The 19,610-nt window shown below is 37.2% G+C and overlaps 1 long non-coding RNA gene across 1 annotated transcript in view; it reads right to left on the reverse strand.

Moving 5' to 3' along the window:
* The window catches only part of LOC136843137 (uncharacterized), a 51,263-nt gene extending 42,496 nt beyond the window's left edge, over window positions 1–8,767 (reverse strand). The window contains exon 1 of the long non-coding RNA XR_010854462.1: window positions 8,650–8,767. This is a non-coding gene — a long non-coding RNA (uncharacterized lncRNA). The remainder of the gene's footprint in view (window positions 1–8,649) is intronic.
* Between the last annotated feature and the right edge of the window lie 10,843 nt (window positions 8,768–19,610).

Raw genomic sequence — 19,610 nt, forward strand, 5'->3', positions numbered from 1 at the left:
TATATATATATATATATATATATATATACATATATATATATATATACATATATACATATATACATACCTTAAAAACCTATCATAACAATCTTTTGATTCACGATCATCACCTACTGCTCCAGTTTAGCTTCCTGTCACGTAGAATAAATGTTTGTGCGTGTTTACAAAGATGACTTATGTAACAGCACGTTCCTTTACAATGGGACACAAATAAAATTCACGTCCTACTGTTAGGCAAACTGTTCAGAGAGCTTATTCTTCTTTTTATCTATTAAAGAACTGACCTTTCGAGACACTGAGGAGTTAAAAAATCAAAGTCAGTACTAAGTATGGTTATGAACAAAATCTAACTCCGTGAAGGTAAATATCTACACGCACGGATTAAAGTACATTAATGTTCCAGTCAGGTGATGCTTAACTGTGGAAAATTTTCGTTGATTCCAGTTCTTTATAGACAATTCCTCTGACTTACGTTCGCCGAGCAAACGTTTAACCCGATTCCACCTGTTGCGGAACTTATTAGCGGAAACACCTGCCTTAAATGTCTCTGCTTCGCTACACTGCTCAAACGCTAACTTTCAAAGTCACGACTGGATTTCCAAGATGATTCTTAGAAGGCAGGGAACGCCGAAGAGCCTAGAAGACCGTAAAAAAAAAAAAAATAGAAAAAGATAATCAATTGAAGTGACACAAGCCATGCGCCTTGACCCCTGAAAGACGTATAGAATATTTCAGGGAGTATGTTTAGCTTTTCAAATGGCCATTGTTCCTTTTCAGCAGTCGAGCTGTTAGCATAACAGGTTTTTCTGAAACTGAGTTGGCAAGAAAATTATTTTACAGACTAAGAATTTGAAAAATGAAAAGTTACAAGTACAATACATGATCCTTTCCACTTCAAAGACTATTACCTAGTGAGACATGAGCAAGGTCGTGTTACACACAAATCACATTGAATAATCAAAAGGAAGGCATACTGGAAACAGGCTACAATGACCACTACAAAGGTAAGAATGCATATAAACAAGTAAAGAATGTGCCGAAGTTTCTTCGGCGCAATCGAGTTATCTGTACAGCATACAATGCTGAATGAAAATCTCAGCCACGGTCCATGAAACAAATGCACGATCATGACTATCTTTAACCTTGAATAAAATAAAAATTACTGAGTCTAGACGGCTGCAATCTGGTATGTTTGATGATTGGAGGGTGCATGATCAACATACGAACTTGCAGCTCTCTAGCCTCAGTAGTTTTAAAGATCTGAGGGTGGACAGAAAAAGTGCGGACGGACAGACAAATCGCCATCTCAGTAGTTTTCTTTTGCAGAAAACTAAATGTGGTATTACGCAGTGTTGGCATCTGCTATGTTGTTTAAAAATTGGAAATCTGTGCTCATATTAACCACTTGAATGGTTAGTTTCTAATTTGATAGACCACTTGCTCGAACACGTGAGACTCAAGGATTGTATCTCAAATTATTGAGAGTGGGATTATTTAGCTCTTGAGGAATTAAATAATAAAAAATATAGTGACCCCCAAAAAAGTAGCAGAATTTTTAGAAATACCAAAAGAATACATTTCTTGAACCGTAATGGGGAAAGAGAGAGAGAGAGAGAGAGAGAGAGAGAGAGAGAGAGAGAGAGAGAGAGAGAGAGAGAGAGATCCTTGAGGAATAAACCCAAACAAGTCATTCAGTTCAAAATATGTGATTATCTATAAACATATAATGTGAAAAGTATTTACCTCGGAGAGTGAAGACATAAAAAAATTGGTGAAACAAATAACATCAGTGCATAGTATAATGGATAAATATAAATAACCGTAGTTATTGCATAATTATATGCAAAATTTTAATCATACTCGAACTGAAAAATAAAAACATGAGAACTGACTTTATTTCTATTACATTTAGTAAGTCTCCTAATGTCTAAGCAAATAAAGAGAGAATTTTTCGTCTTTTCCGTTGTGTGTTATTAGCCCGATAACATACAATATCTAAACTGTCATGAAGGATAATGGTCGTAAGATTGGCAGAGAGATAATTAAATTTCCATCAGTGCAGTAACTTGGAAATCCTTGTACACTTCTTACTACATCGTTTGGCAGTGCTGCTAATACTATCTCACGCGCGCGCACACACACACACACACACAGAGAGAGAGAGAGAGAGAGAGAGAGAGAGAGAGAGAGAGAATGCCTCACCAAACATTTCACTCGTCTTTCTGTACTCCACAATCCGCCATTGCCATCCGGAAGTCTGCCTAAGGGACAGGTCCCGTACGTGATCTAAAAGCTATCGATGTCAGTATGTAAGTGGGCTGTACGTGTGTACATCAAAGCCATAATTAATTACCACCCAGCTTTGCAAGTCATGAAACGTGACGGTGCATACGTTCTTAAACGATCTAATAATGGTTTGCTCATTTATACGAGTATAACAGCTACCTGTCGATAGATGCATAAGTAATTCTTGAATATTAACCACCTAAATACTTTATCATCTTTTTAATTTCTCTTGATTTATTAGCAAAGTGGCAGTATCGCGAATATACGTAGATGCTATAATTAAAAACAAGTAAAAAACGCGCGGAAGGTTTTTCGGCGCAATCGAGTTTTCTGTATAGCGTATAATGCTGTATGAAACTCTCAGCCACGACCCATGAAATTCTCAGCCGCTGCCCATGAAACTTTCAGCCACGGTCCGGTGGTGGACTGTGTTGTTGGCACCTATAGCGGTGCCAGACGCACGATCCATGGCTAACTTTAACCTGAAATAAAATAAAAACTACTGAGGCTACAGTGCTGCAAACTGGTATGTTTGATGATTGGAGGGTGGATGATCAACGTACCAATTTGCAGCCCTCTAGCCTCAGCAGTTTTCTTTTACAGAAAACTGAAAAAGTAATACTCTGCCATACATGTATGGAATGATTTTCCAGCCTTGAGACTTTTGATTCTTTTGCGAGATGAAAATCCATTTATGGAACCCATTCAAGAAACCTTTTGCGTAACCTCTGTTACTTTTTCTCATCCAGCCCACTCTCTTTTCTGATGTTTCCTCTGATTTGGCACAGGGCAATACTTCTCATGTCTCCTATTCAATTTTATAAGACAATGTCAGTAAGTCAGGTTAGAACCTCCTGATTGATCAGCTTCTTTCGGTTTTCCAAAGATACGAAGATGAATGGGTGGAATACTGGAGTAATGCAGCTTTCAAGCTAAAGCTACAAAACTAAGAAGGCTTAATCTATTCTCGGTAAAACATAGCCAGTGAGATGACTGTTGCAATCGTACTAGATTTGCGTATCAGTATCAAGCGAACGGTCATTCTCAGAGCCCCAGTTCAATGACTGTTGGAACAGAAGCATGTATTTCTATTTGTCGTAAAACTGTCCTGAGCAAAAGTGTATACAGCACTCGTCAGTTTATATTACTGGTCATAAATAAAAATCAAAGACGTAACGCGTGGTCGACACGACCGAACATTTTCAATACTTTATTTGTGTTCAAGGAATGTAAACCATTGTCTTGTTTCAGCGCACATTTTGTAAATATTCGTTTTCTATTCTGGATCTAGCTCTTTCCCCCTACTGCTAAATTTTAGAAATAATTTTCTGCTTCTGTTTTCCCCTGCTCTTATGAGCTTTGTTCAACCATGAAGTATGGTTTACTTCGATGTTAAGGGCATCATCCCACCCTTCACTACCCACCCACCCACCCCGTCCCATCTTCCCTCCGACTCTTTTCAATTCGTCTTCGGAAATGAGATGCGCTGTACATGCGAATCCAACAGCCAGACCAATTGGCCTTTAAAGACACTGAAAATCACCAAATTGCTAAGAATCTACTTTGGAGGCAGCAGCTGCCAAATACGCATGCCAGAAGTACTAAGGGGGCTATTGGTATTGACAATATTGAGATAAGGATGACCCGAACAACTAGTTCTTAAGACAATCACTATCAATCACTTGTCAAACCGGGTGGAAACTTCTTAGTTGAATATTCATATAGGCAAAGTACTTTAAACGACAAAATATTTCAACTGTTAATTTTCTCAATCTCTCCTACTATTATGAGCAAAACTTCAGTGGTTTAGCAGGATCAATCATCTTTGCATCTTACATAACAACCATGAATCTTTTCAATTCCTGTTTAATTACCTTGTTTCAAATTTGGACAGAGGAAAGCTGTCGCCGAAAGAGGAATCCTTTGACTGACGAAATCCTCGAACTTTAACGAAAATAACAACAAAAAAAAAAAAAATTAAAACAAGCTTTTATTAAAATGCACTAAAAAGTAAAAACAATTTTGGGGGACACCAGGATTTTCTTACAATCAATCATGTCTACAATTCTTGTAGCATTTCCTTCCATGTTTGGCGCCCACGCTTTTATTTTTGTACACATGAAAATCCTGGTGTGTCTCAAAAATTATTTTTTACTTTTAGTGCATTTTAATAAAAGCATTTTTTTAAATATTATATATATATATATATATATATATATATATATATATATATATATATATATATATATATATTTTTATTTTATACTTTTTTTATTTTGATAGAAATTGTAACCGATTTATGATTGTAAAAAAAAAAAAATTGAAAGTCGAGCCAAAGAAGGTTTGAAAAATCCGTGAAGTTATTAACTTATTCTACCGAGTCAAAGAAGGTATGAAAAATCCGAAGAGTTTCATACAAATCCCGAGATACTGGGAAAGGTCACTGTAGGGTCACTTGAGGTCACTTCTGACCTACTGATCAAGTGAGGTTGTATTTTCACCGGGACTGATTGACCATGCAAAATTTCAAGTCCGCCGAACGAAGGGAACAGGTAGAAACTTGAGTTACAAGTTTTGACACAGACAGAACAAAAGCATGTAATAAAAAATATAAAAAGTTTTTCAAAACACGCTTTTATTAAAATGCACTAAAAAAAAAAAAAATCTTTTGAGACACACCAGGATTTTTACAATTAATCATGTCTACAAAAATAAAAGCGTGGCCGCCAAACATGGAAAGAAGTGCTACAAGAAAAGAAATACTTTTTTTTATTATTTCTTTTAGCATTTCCTTCCATGTTTGGCGCCCACGCTTTTAATTTTTTAGACATGATTAATTGTAAGAAAATCCTGGTGTGTCTCAAAAGATTTATTTTTCACTTTTAGTGCATTTAATAAAAGCGTTTTTAAAATTTTTTTATTTTTTTATTTTATACGTTTTAGTTTTGACATAAATTGTAACCGATTTATGATTGTAGCTAACGAAATTGATATGCTGTCGAGCCAAAGAAGGTTTGAAAAATCCGAAGAGTCATTTACCGAGTCAAAGAAGTTGTGAAAAATCCGAAGAGTTTCATACAAATCCTGAGATACTGGGAGAGGTCACTGTAGGGTCACGAGAGGTCACTGCTGACCTTACTGATCATGTAAGGTTGTACTGTCACCGGGACTGAGTAACCAAGCAAAATTTCGAGTCCATCGGACGAAGGGAACAGGTCGAAAATTGAGTTACAAGATTTGAGGACAGACAGACAAACGCAGAAGTCAAGTTAAATAAAAGCATGTAAAAATACCGGGGAATGGAGGGTGTTACTAGAACAACATAGCTTTGATCTCTCAGAAGTTGCCACTTCTCTCGGTCTTTGAACCCTACAATGCTTAATACCTTCATACATTCTACATTGGCCTAGGAGCCCCATGATCAATCGTTACATAAAACATGACTATCTCGTCTCAGTTATGCAATCATATCTTCATACTAACGAAGAGTCTCTCCTTTAAAAGCTATTGCAGTGTTAGGTAGCAAATAATAGGAAAAATAATGGGATATATATATATATATATATATATATATATATATATATATATATATATATATATATATATATATATATATATATATATATATATATATAGTGTGATGAAATATAAAACATACTGTACAAGTTTGTGTGACTATCTGTGTGTTCATGAAGTGGTCCGTGTTTGTACCCACATAGATAAGTATGCTTGCATCTTCATGATATTACGACAAGGAAGGCATTTCCTAGTCTCATCTACGCATTACTCAGTCCACTCCCGTACAAGCCTCAGAGATTCGTGAGAAGCATCGCAGACTGTAACTGATGTTAGCAGTCTGTTGTCCGAGGGCGGAGCAAAATGTCATCAGGAGACTAGGAGAACTGCTTTGTGATCTGGAAACGGGTCAGCGGGATTATGCGACACATTAAAAAAAAATTTTAAAAGTCTGTTTTCATGAAATTGTAAGATGGATCCATTTAAAATAGAAATATTTGTAAATAGAAAGATTATGAATATCTGTGCCTTCTGAATAGCCGTTAGTGTAACACTGGCACTCCGAACCAAATATATCTATTTTTTTTTTTTATTAAAACGATATAATTGCAACCCCTTTCTTTCTCGGTCACGCATTGCAAGTCAAGCTTCTCATCCATTATTTGTTTGGAAAGAGAGAATGAGAGTTAATCGTTTTGTAATTTCTTAGCTCCAAATGTTTGACTTAGCGGTCCCAAAAAATCCGTTTTATCTTCCAACCTTAAACAGTGTAATATCGCCTTTCAAACGCTAGTCTATAAGCATCATTTTCCCTTAAAGTCCTACGTTTGTGTTCGACATAATTATTTATTCAGAGAGAGAGAGAGAGAGAGAGAGAGAGAGAGAGAGAGAGAGAGAGAGCTATTCCGATTCCCGAGCCATTCTATGCTACTTTCTTAAGAAAGTGAGAGACGGAATCAGTTAGCTCTATATGGGCGTCATTTTCATAAACATAGCTTTTACCTAACCAGATGAATTAATAGCGGTGTGACGGGAATAGGAGTGGTTTGAGAACTTCGTGACATGCGTCAACAGCTGTGCCAAAGAAACGAGGTCGTCATATTTCTTATTACGGCAGGAATTAATGTCATCATGGCTACAAACGTTACTGTAATTTTTTAAAATAATATATTTGAATGAAAATGAGACTAGTTATCGCTGACAAGTGATCAAATACGTAAAACCAGTAACTCAGAAACATTTGATAATAACAATTATTTTTAGTTACTCACATGAGCCTTTCGAGCTTTTTTATGATACTTAAAAGAAAAAAAAGACTCAGAAATTACTGCTGACGCTACGTTTATCTCTCCATTTGACAACAACTCTCAGATCACAGAACAATAACAGTTACTTCTGGGGCTGCAATTTTTATTTACTACTATTCAACAGTAAGTTACAATACATAACGAAATAGTAAACCAATCTGTTAGAAATCAAGGTGTACTTAATTTTGATGCAAATGTGGTAGTGCACACAACATCAAAATATTACATATCCCTTCCTCAGTCCCCAGCCCTAACCAACCAGTCGCCTTCTCTCTATAAAATTTAGTCTCCCTCCAAAACAGAATCAGCTCCTCAAACTCCCCGTTCCTTCAGATACGGTTCCGAGAAATTAGACTCTCATGATGCTATTTACTGACTATCCCCAAATGTTGCAGATCCACCTACATGGTCTTAATATCTTTTTTTTTTTATTTCTAATATAAAGCCACATCGCCTAAGCTTCATCGGCAGCCTTAGTATTCCGCTTGATTTCCATTTGATGGCCAAACCATCTTTTCCTTGTGAATGTACCCATTAGACTACATAATTACAGTATTTATGTTATTGTGTATATATTTTCCGTTTATAAATCATATAGCTTTTAATTATATTTGTGTTTATGTATAGTTTTCCCACATATCTATATTACTGTGACCAGCTGTAACTAGGATTTCGCCATGTAAATCGACAAGAGAATCCATTACAACAACAGTTATTACTTTAAAATCATATGTGACAGTGTCGTGTAAAATGTTAAGATGACATTAATTTCAGAAAAAGAGCATATTAAGATGAGCCCATTAAAACTCACATTGCTTGTCTACAGCTAAGATATCTTTTATACTGCAATAGAAAACATTAGCCGGAGAAATAGCAGCATCTAATGCAACCCTTGCTAGCAGTCCTCTCAATACTCCCTGACTGCCGTTTTCTATTACGTAACGCTCATACTCTAACGAAACCCAAACTCAAGCGAAAACATCTGTAAAATCTAGAAATATCTGTGGGAAATTATGCAGTTAACTGTAAACATCTCACTTTTGAAACAAGCAAAGCATAGCGCTCCTTTGCAGTGTCCGTGAATCAATGTCACGAATAAAGGCATGTAAATAAAGTACCAGGTGTAGAGAGTAAAATTTCGCCCTGCAACATGGACCCTACATCACCGCCCACAAGTGATCGCTCTCACTTTCACTTGCATTAAATTTGTTTGGACGTTTCGTCACGGAATGTCCTGTTCCTCCTGATCCTGAGGTCTACACACTCGAAAATCAACTTAATAGGAAAGGACGTAGTGGGTCCCGAATAAAATACGTTTTCACTTTAAATACTGCACATAAAATACACATACCAATAATAATAAATCACAAAGATTTCACCAGAAGCCTGCTTGAGCCAACCACATAAAATTCACTAGCACAGTAGGAAGATAATACACGCGAATCCGTAAAATAGTGGACACGAAATGACACCGGGATCACACCTTGACACGTGAAATACTCTGAACTTCATCACCCACATGGGCGGAAATGCTACTGACCAGCAGGGGTTGAGCGACTGAAAACGCCGAGGAAGACCTCCGATGGCTTCTTCTTTTTTTTTTTCTTTTAATAAAAACAGACTCCCCAAGACTGTTCTGGACTCCTCACTGTCTCAACCCAAACTGAGAAGATGCGGTTCCAGCAACCCTGTCCCTGTTCGCCCACACTCGTTCAACTCCCTTGACGCCCACACATGCCCACGAGAGAGCTGAGCTGGAATCCCCACACACGCCCGTGTCCACAATCGCTTGGATAAACGCCCCACGCCCAAAGTGCATGTGTCCCAACTAGAGCACAGAAACAATGGGTATGATCTTTTGTCCAAGATTTTTTCAAGTCACAAAGGACATTTGCCCCGAGCAAACACCAACGCACTATCGGATGTGCCTTGTCTGCAGTGTGTGTACGTGTGTGTGTGTGTGTGTGTGTTTTTTTTTAACACTGTAGGCTTTAAGGACTACACTTGTTGTCGAAGATCTCTTCAATATCACTGCAAGTATCTGATTTCCAAGATTACTGATTTAAACACTGAATTAGTAAGGAGTGGATTGTTATCCAAACAACAAAAGCTCTGTTATTGTGAGTGAGTGGGCATATGCATGATATTCACAAATAAATTTGTGAAAACTATGCAGAAACTCAGGAGTCATTACTTTCATATTATCCACATTGCACAAACGTTGGCTCTCGCTTTCACTTTTATGTTAACCAAAATTCTGTATTTGCGAATATAACTTACTTCCCATTATTATTTAGACGTTATTTGCTGTGCTGGTTTCTTTACTAGGTCTCCCTGCGCGGAGGACACAATAAAGTTCATGTGTTTTCCGGGGGTTGTAAGGAGGACTCCAAATCAATCAATTAATATTGTCCTAACGTAATCAACCCTGGAGAAAAAAAATTGTGTGTGTGTGCGTCCGATTCCCCGAAGAATTGGCAGGGGAGCGACGGCAGCACTTCAAGGAAGAAGCGGAATGTCGCCTGGCCAATTATCCTTACCAGATAAGTGTGGGCAGTTGCGAGAGGAGCACGGACCGTGTAACAAGGGTCGCCTGCACCTGCACCATATCTCACTGCCTGGGGCGATTCTCTCGTACTTGATATCGCTACGAAGCTCTTAGGAGACGATGACCGCCATCCTATTCCCGGTGTTCCCGATTTCCTCTTATCCGCGACAGATGATTTCACGTCCCGGTCAAAGTTTCCTGCACTGAAAGAAAGGTTTTTCGCCTCTCTTGTTTCTTCTACGTCCATCACAAACGGCCATTACAATTTAAAGTTTAGCGAAGTTACCGTTACCTCACAAAGAGAAGATGGATAAAAATAAAATGAATAAGAATATTCAATGAGGTCAAATGGATGTTTAGATAATAGTATGTGAACCAGTTGAGCTTTTCTGCTGAATATGTAACTATCCTATTATTGTACTGGAATATACTTTCCTTTTTACCAATTCTGTTTCTGTGATATTTTAATTCTATTAAAAATTTCCTCAGATTACACGTGCAATTTTTCTGCTCGCAAAAGGGCACCGAGTTTTACTTTAGACGTAACCGCAATTCAGTCTATCGTCTTATCTGGAATATGTTTGTGATTTCGAAAACTAGATAACTGTATAGTTTGCCTTTTGAGAAAAGTTTCTGTTATTTAAAGACAATAAGTGATTAGCATCCTTACATATTTAGTACCAACAGAAGAAGTCAAACGTACGAATATTCTTTCGAGAAAATTACTATAAAAATATGAAAGAAATCAGATAATCATAATCAATCTTTTCCCTATAGTTTAGTTCTTTAATTGCAAAGAATTAATACCGGTGTTTGCTTTCTGGTATAAAAAATAAAATGCAAACATTTAAAAATACATCAGCGCGAAATAACTAAAAACAAAACTCATTTGTGACAAACACCAGCAAACTACTGATAGAGGTGCTAGTCCCAGGAAAGGTCTTGCCATTACAGCATGTACTAAGTGATGACAGAGCTGCACCAGAATAGGGAGGAATAACACACTGATACCGTAGTCCGCAGCAAATAGTGGGGAATAAGGTTTCTAAAGGATAACAGGTGTTTTGTGAGCGCTAGAGCTTTGTGAATAATGAGTCCTCATGGAATTAACAAGCAAAGATAAATGCCTGTAAAAGTGAACATTCTATCAGACCAATCAGAGTAAAACCTAAATGCGTTTCAAGATCATTTGTGATTAATTTCGGAGCCGGCGGAATGACACTGGTACGCATACTGTTATCTTGTCTTGTGTGGATGTCTGCTTCTGGTAGAGATTTATCTCTTTAGATAGAGTGGTTCGTGGTGGTGGGTTTCTGTTTCCTAATATTAGCAGTTATGACTCGGACCATCGACAGATGGTCTCTTGTTTGTCAATTTCTCATAAGTTGTGTTTTAACAGAGATCTATCACATTTACAATTGATCCCTGATCCCCTTTTCCTGCCGACAGCAACCAGATTCACTGATCAGCAGCACGAATATGTGGTAAATGTGCCTCGCTGTCAAGCTTCTCAGTTCCAGAGGTCCTTTATTCCTCACACCGTTGGACTGTGGAAGTCTCCGAGAGGATGTCGTGCAGTTGGAACTTCAGAAGTTCAAACGAAGATGGAATGCATTACTACCCTAATGGAATTCAACTTGTATTTTAATATTTTACCTACATTTTTATTTATTTATTAATTTGCTAATTTATCTGTTCTTCTAATAACTGATCTCTTCTTTCTGTATTTCCTATTACCTACTGTTACTTCTTTCAAATAAACAACATATTACTTTGGAAGCTTGAATTTCAAGTCAATGGCCCCTGTGGGCTTGTTCCGTATGAATAGGGTTCATCTTCTGAATATAGTAATAATAATACTCAATTACTCATACCGGATGTTAAGCCTCGCAGAAACTAGGCATGAAATGACCGTGGAAATGTTCCACCTCTTCCCTTTTTCGGAGCTGTGAGGTTTGCACTTCCATTTCATTTTTTATAACGGTCATACAACGATATTACAGCGATAAAATGTTAACATAAATTTTCATCAAGTTTCCTATCGAGGACCGTCATTCCGTGTTTTCAAAGCTGATGATGCCTGAAAATTACAACCGGGAGTTATCCGATACTTTAATTGGAAATAGTGCCTGTAAACATGGTCGCAATATCCTTTGATAATTTACTTCTGTCAATCACGCATCGCATATTAGCTTTAGTAACACTGAGTTAGTTCTATAATACTTACGTGAATGATTTACGTTGTCATTCAGTACATGAAATGACAGGCTATGACATGAGATCTAATTCGTAGCAGGTAGAATTGTTGTATGTTAATACAACCACGAAATCTGATGCAAGGTAGCAAGCTTGTGTGAAATAAATAGATAGTCCATGTTATGTCATGCTTTATCAACTCCAGAAAGTCGGCACAATGAAAAATATGGCACTGGTAGAACGTGATCGGTTCTGTTGATTATATAACAGGAGCATTGTGACTCCGTTTAGTTTTGCCTACAGCCAGGGGCAAGAGGTAAGGAAACTTGAAATCGTGACTCGGCCATAAAACAATGATGGTAAAAATAAGGAGAATGACTCCACAAAGCCTTTATTTTATGTCACATGATAAAAAATACGTTTGTACGCTGAGAGAGTATAAACATATAGACAGCCAATATTATTTTCTCTGTAACATCGATCAACCTGGATTATGAAAGTTTCTTAAATAAATATTCCCAACAAAGGCATTAATAATATGAAACAAATTAAAGTGCTAATAAAGGGAATGGCTATCAAAAGCAGTAACAGAACTGAAGTGTCCTTAATCAATCCGTGCATTCCAGGACGTCACTTAAGTATACAAAGTATGTGTAAGGAAAAGCTTTTTTTTAATTAGGGTAAACAACTAAGATTCATTTATCAGTATCATCGATATCATCGCATCCAGTGCTGTGCGAAGCAAAAAACCTCTGTGAAATTCTGCAACTCAAGTCTCTTTTGTGCTTTATATTTCATAAATCTCTAATCACCTTCATCTTCCCGTTTTATAGTTCTCATCCAAGTATGTCTGAGTCTTCTCACTCTTCTGTTGTCCAAAAGGAGTTCAGCTGACACAGTCATAAACTGTTCTCCAGGGGTAGTGCACAGGACATGTCCAAGTCATCTGCATCTGCCCTTCATCACCTTATCTACATATGGAATTCCGCATTTTCCCTTATAGTGTCATTTCTCACTCTATCCTGCCACCTGATTCATGATCCTCTTCCTAAAGCTTAATTTTCAAATCGACAACAAACTTCTGGTTACAATTCACTGTCATACCATGATACCTGTCCGTTACGACACAGATCGTACTTGACTCTTATATAGTCTTATTTTCGTATTCAATTTCAGTATATTTAATTTCTAAATACTATTCAGCCTGCCCATAGATTAATTTGCCTTTGTAAGCCTTTTACTGAATTCCAGCTCAAGAGAACCTGTACTGGATATCAATGCTCCTAAAGATTCAACCTCTTCAATCCTTTCCGCATCTATTGTTGTTTAATTCCTTTATGCATAGTCTGTCCTCGTCACCTCTATTTTTCTTAGATTTATCTTGAGCCCCATCTCTAGGTATAAAATGCATTCTCTTGAGCAATCCATGTAAATTTTGTCGTGTTTTGATGATTAAAACAGGATCATTGTGTTCCAAGACTGTCAATTTTCTACCGTTGCACCCATTTATATTCCACAATTACACTAAGTCTTCGCTTTCATACATTTTAACCTTGGCTTCCATAACCTCAAAGTTTCCTCTTTACCTTTCGTGCGCATCACTGAACCTTTCTTGCCTTACTTATTCTATTACTCTTGCTTCCCTTGTCCTATCATCATCCGACATATTTATTTCTACTGTATAACCTGTACAAACTAGCTGCTTCCACTCTCCTACCATACATATCAACATCCATTTTTCCATCTTGGTTTTCATTTCAGCTCATAACCTTACTTGTAATCACAATCACCTCTAATTCAGCCTCTTCCAAACACATGCAGTCTTCCACCGGCCTCTAGTTTCCCTTCACTAAACCCAGCCAGTATTTCATCATCTGGAACCATTAGTCTTAAGTTATGCCGTTCTGATTCATTTACACAACGTTACTCCTACATCTACCGCCCTTGCCAAAATTCTTACATCACTTTCCATACAAATGCTAAACAACCATCATGACACAACCCATCCTTATCCCAGCCCTAATTTCCTATCATACCAAATACTCTGCCATCTTAAAATTCCAACATATACTTAACATCCATCATTAAAGCTGCATAGCTCTCAATGAGTCATATCTTGTAACACAGTTCCATAGAACTCTCCTCAATGCCTTTTTTATCAGTTCTTTAATGTGCTTTTTGGCTCATGCAAGCTACACAAAAGTTTTCCCTTTACCTTCAAAAACTCATATAACTGCTTCGTAACAAACTCTTCCTTGTTACTATTCTTCCCTTATCAGTCCTTTTGTTATCAAACTTTTGCTGTTAAAATCCCACCATACACCTTCCCAGATATACTAAACATTATCCCCCTGTAATTCTCAGTCCCCACTATCACCTTATTCCTGACGTTTTTATAATTCCCAACCAATCTTATATTTTCGAGTTTGTTGCTCAAGTCTATAATGATAATGTTGTCAAGAACAAAGACAGAAACTTTCTTGTTAATTACGTCTTTATCTTAGCGCCTTTCCCCATAGAGGTGTTTCACAGACGCCATCGTTGTTTCAGACAACTAGGGATTTCAACCCCCCAAAAAACTCAGAAATATAAAATTAGTTGGGAATTATAAAAACACCAGGGTTACGATAACTTGGAATAAAATACCCATAAAAGGGGAGGAGAAGAGGGCCAGGGTTTAACTAGCCTTGTGACAACTGTGAATTAAAACATATGGCGGACAGAGCAGTGAATCGTGCAAGGAGAGAGCAAGCCACCATGAATAAAACACTCGCCACCACAACTAAGCATCGGCACTGGCCAAACACTGTTGGATTTGTAACCATAAGATCAATTAGCAAAGAACAATTTCATATATAACAACCAGGATAAAACGCCGAGGGTGATCGTAGAGAACGCCCCCATCAACTGTTAAGAAAAAACGACGAAAGGCAATGTAGAGAATCATTTTGTGGACAAGGACACGTGTGAAATAATATACAGAAGTTTTAAGCAGAACATAAACAAGACGGAAAGGTTGGAGAAAATCCCGAACACCGAAGAAGGATTAAACAAGCGACCGCGGAGATTAAGGAGAATGCAAGAAAGGACAAGAGCGGTTGAAGATCACCGGGAAGGTCACCCCCAGGGATTAGGAAAAGGAAAACACAGATGCTAGGAGGACGGACCACATATATTTATCCCAGTGCAGCAGTAATCTCCCTTGTGCATCGGTGCCTGATGAAGAAGACTGTAAGTCTTCGAAAGTTTTTAGCACTTTTAAAATTAAAGAATCTGGAATCTAAACCATTCCGTCTTATTGGAGCCTAACACGAGTAATATACCGTACATATACATGTACTTTTACACACACACACACACACATATATATATGGTAACAGCACAAAAAAATGAAAATGAAAAACATCATAGGCAATTAACAACTAAAAAGGGTGAACCAACCCAGTTTTTTTACTTTATACCAGCAGTCCAGAGAGTACTTTAGAAAGTGTAACACAGTGGTGGATCAGGCACGAAATTGAAAAGAATTTCAGTACAGGGCGGACGTAACTGAAAAACAAGATGCCCTTGATTTCGGTGAAATGACGTCAACGAATAAAAAAAAAAAAACCCTCAAACCACCAATTAGCAATGGTAACATCTAAAGACAAGTTAAGCAGCTGAGAAAAAAGAAACAAAGTAACAACATAATTACATCAACAAATCTATCAATAACTTTGTGAGGGACCAATCCTCGTGGGAAAAATATTGAATGAAAAACTCTTTGGTAGCGAAAAACATGTCAAGCCCGAAAATGAATCCCGCAGAAGACAGGTGGAAATGTGATACTGTGTTGGCACACCCACGCTTTTTTGATAGCAGTAGACAGTCATATATAATTTTCTAGAGTACTCTGTGTGAAAAATCCAAATCATTACGTGAAAAGTGTTTTTAATGTTAGATATTCAGCGACTGAATGATCGACTTGGCGAAAAATGCGAATTATGATCACATTTTACGATTGATTGCTAATAACTTGAATTAATAGTAATCATAACAGAGCTGTCTTGTCATCTGACGACGTTAACAGGTTAGTAAAAGACATTTCAATATTTCCTGAAAGCCAAATTAAAGAAAGTGTGATTAGATTTAGATGGCAATAACAAAACTGAAATAAATTCGTTAAGTCTCGCAGACAATGTGAAACTCGAGAGTGCTACAAATCTGCTGTTTTCAATGTTAAAGGATGACGTGTAAATCATAAGTTTACTTTGTCTCACAAAACAACTTGATGAAGTGGCAGACACAGACCATGATATTACTTTGCTCGTCAAGACTTAGCTTTATAACGAAACGATTTATACACAAATTTAATTTTGATCCTGAGGCACTACAGTAATATTGTTACACCGGCTACGATTTGATCTTTGTATGGGAGTTTTGTCTTCAAATCACACAATCGTGTATATACTTATAACTTATTTTATTGAATTTACTTCGATCCTTAAGTCACTGCATGGATTTTCCTTGATTCCTCTAGTCATTACGCTGAAATCCAAATCCTTAGTCAACATGCGACCTCACGTCTTCGTAAACGAATGAAAAACATGGAGATCTTGATTTGTGGTGGGGTAGTCACGGACATGTGCCTAAATTGGAAAATTTTCGTATATTATGAGATTCCTCTGAATAGTAGATTTCAAACTATTGTACGATAATGGCGGTACATGGATGCAGATTTGCCTACACATGTATACCAGTGTAAGGTCCATAAATAATTATATAGTTGATTTTTCTGTGGGTAGTCAGTACACAACATTTTGTGGGACAGGTATCGTAGCTCTAAATAACTCTAATCATGGCTATTAGAAGTTAATATGCTGGCCCTGAGTTGGTGGTAACTAGGCAGCAACAAAATTGTTCTCACAGGGATACAAGTTGCTAATGAACGTTTCAAGTCCTACGTTCATCTAGTCATCGGATGAAACGAACCGTGTACTGACCGGGCGGTGACAGAGACAATACAAAACACATCGAGGTCCATTGCGTGTATGGATCTGGCCAAGTACACATAACATGCCAAGAGAAATTAGGGGACAATCACTGTTAATTATTGCAACAAGGAAACAACACAATTTTTGGCAAATATAATGAGTAAATTTTTACTATTACCTTCAGCTATTAAAGACCAAGCTGTAGGTTCTGGGTTGAAAAAATCCAAATCCTTCTACTTCGCATCTTTCATCAAATAAAATAAACCACTAAAGGCCAGTTCACTACGTGCCATTTGTACCACTTGACTGATGACGCAACAGACAAGAAACAGCTGGTCAATGAATAGTAAAATGAACACGCTTATTTTAAATGACTAGAAACCATATCATTTCTAGATGCAAAAGCGAATCTGTATCAAGCACCGAGCGTTAATTTACAGACTCGAGTTATATTACGCCATCTGAAGTCACTGAATGCTTAATCAGTGTATGCCTTGTCAAAGAAGAATGAGAGCTCTCATTCTAAAACGTGGATGAACCGATGCCCGACAAGTTACATCTCACCTGATCTGAATATATGGTGCCCTGGGGAGGTGACTTATCTTTATATTTCTTCCTTTGTTACATATTAATTCCATGATAATGGTAGCGTGTTCCTGAGTATTTCAAGAATTCACTGAAAATTCCTGGGGTGGATAGTCTGCTCTTGTGCGAGTTCCATTTTATGTTTGGTTAGCATTTTCACAATACAGATATTTACTACTCATTAGCAACTATTGCAAAGTGTGATGAACACGATCTCGTGTTCATAACCAAAAATGCGGGAAAAATTAGTGGCTGCCACTAGAGAAAAAGGATAATAAACTACATGTTTTTTAGGTGTCCACTTCAGTCTTCCAAAGGTGAGTGGATTCTATATTCATTTAATGAAAGTCCCGGCTCTGACATGAAGCATAAAAAATAAACTATCTGAATGAAAAAACAAGAAGAGAGAGAGAGAGAGAGAGAGAGAGAGAGAGAGAGAGAGAGAGAGAGAGAGAGAGAGAGAGAGAGGGGTGGGGGTGGGCGGACGGAGAGCAGATTTGATATACTGAATCAATAGATTAAGATTCCCTCCTCCCAAGGTGAAATAGATCATTCTGTGAGAACTTCCACAACTGGGTTATTGTTCTATGAGGTCTTGGTAATCCTCCCTGTGTCAGGGGTCATCTCTTTCTTGTGCAAAGTTCGTTGCTTCCGCTCTGTAAGTCAGTGTCACTTTTTTTTTATTTTTTGCTGGTGTAAATCTCTCGAAATGTTCAAGATTTAGCTACTTGGCCATGTAATGGATTAAAGAAACTAAACAAAATATAAATCAGCGAAGATGAATAACATTTTAATAAAATCTAAAATGACAGATGTTTATTTGTTAGATTACGGCAGCATACTTGAACATTATTACTATTTAAACCCAGTTGCAATCTCTTAGGTATAAAAAATAATACAGTAACCAAATAAAATACAAATGAAAGACAACGGCTCCTTAGACGTATGTACTAGGGTGGACCAAGGGAGTTTTCACTCCATTCCTGAATTCGGCGTCATGAGTTTTACTGTAAAATGTATTCAAAATGATAGGAAACACAAAAGTTAAGAGATCATTGCATGAGGCTGCGCTCTCTCTCTCTCTCTCTCTCTCTCTCTCTCTCTCTCTCTCTCTCTCTCTCTCTCTCTATATATATATATATATATATATATATATATATATATATATATATATATATATATATATATATATAATGCAAATAAAAGCTGCAACCACCAAATTACGTAAAAATCGACACAATAAAATACATAAAAGCATAGAAAGGTAATGTAATACACGCACATATACGTGTGTGTACAGTATATACTGTATATATATATATATATATATATATATATATATATATATATATATATATATATATATATATATATATATATATATATGTGTGTGTGTGTGTGTGTGTGTGTGTGTGTGTGTGTGTGTGTGTGGGTGTGTATAACATTTAGCCATTTAACCAAACACGAAAGGTAGGGGCTCCCATGAAAAGAGGACAATGATCCTTACCACCTTCATACTTGAATTAGTGAGTCATAGTTGAACCTCCTCTGCAATAAACTTCTGGACATTAACTGCTTCATACACCTACATATAAGACTCACCAGCAGCGCGTCCAACCCCCTACACAAACTGCAATTTCTACCTCCATCTCGTACGCACTCTCTCACTTTCTGGATGGTGAGACGTCTCCTTTCCATCACATCTTTCACTTAATCTTTCCATCCCTTTCTAAGTCTTCCTCTCCTTCCTTCCAACACTTTCAAACTGCATATTCTTTTCACCTACTTATCTTCTTCTCTTTCTTCATGACCAAGACATGTAAAAACACTGATCCATCCTTTCACACAGGCTGATCCTTTTACCACTCCTTATATTTTATCTCCGCACTTCTTACGTTTTTAATAATATTATGATCATTCACAAATAATACGAAAACATTGACCTCTACGGCTTCTACCCCTCTTCCTTTTATTTGCATTTAACATTTACATTTTCCTTCCATAGAATTTTGTTGGTTCAATAATCCCTTCGTTCCCCGCTTGGCTTCCCCAACACTAAGTCTCCGACCAATCTCATACATACATACATCCTGCTACCTTCCATGCTTCATCCACTCAGTGACTCGCCTCTTCTTGTCATCCAGCCATCATCCAAAATATTTGCTCCCAAACATGTCTACTGCTTCCATTCTTCCTCCG

This window comes from Macrobrachium rosenbergii, chromosome 11, assembly GCF_040412425.1.
Source record: "Macrobrachium rosenbergii isolate ZJJX-2024 chromosome 11, ASM4041242v1, whole genome shotgun sequence".
Taxonomy (NCBI): domain Eukaryota; kingdom Metazoa; phylum Arthropoda; class Malacostraca; order Decapoda; family Palaemonidae; genus Macrobrachium; species Macrobrachium rosenbergii.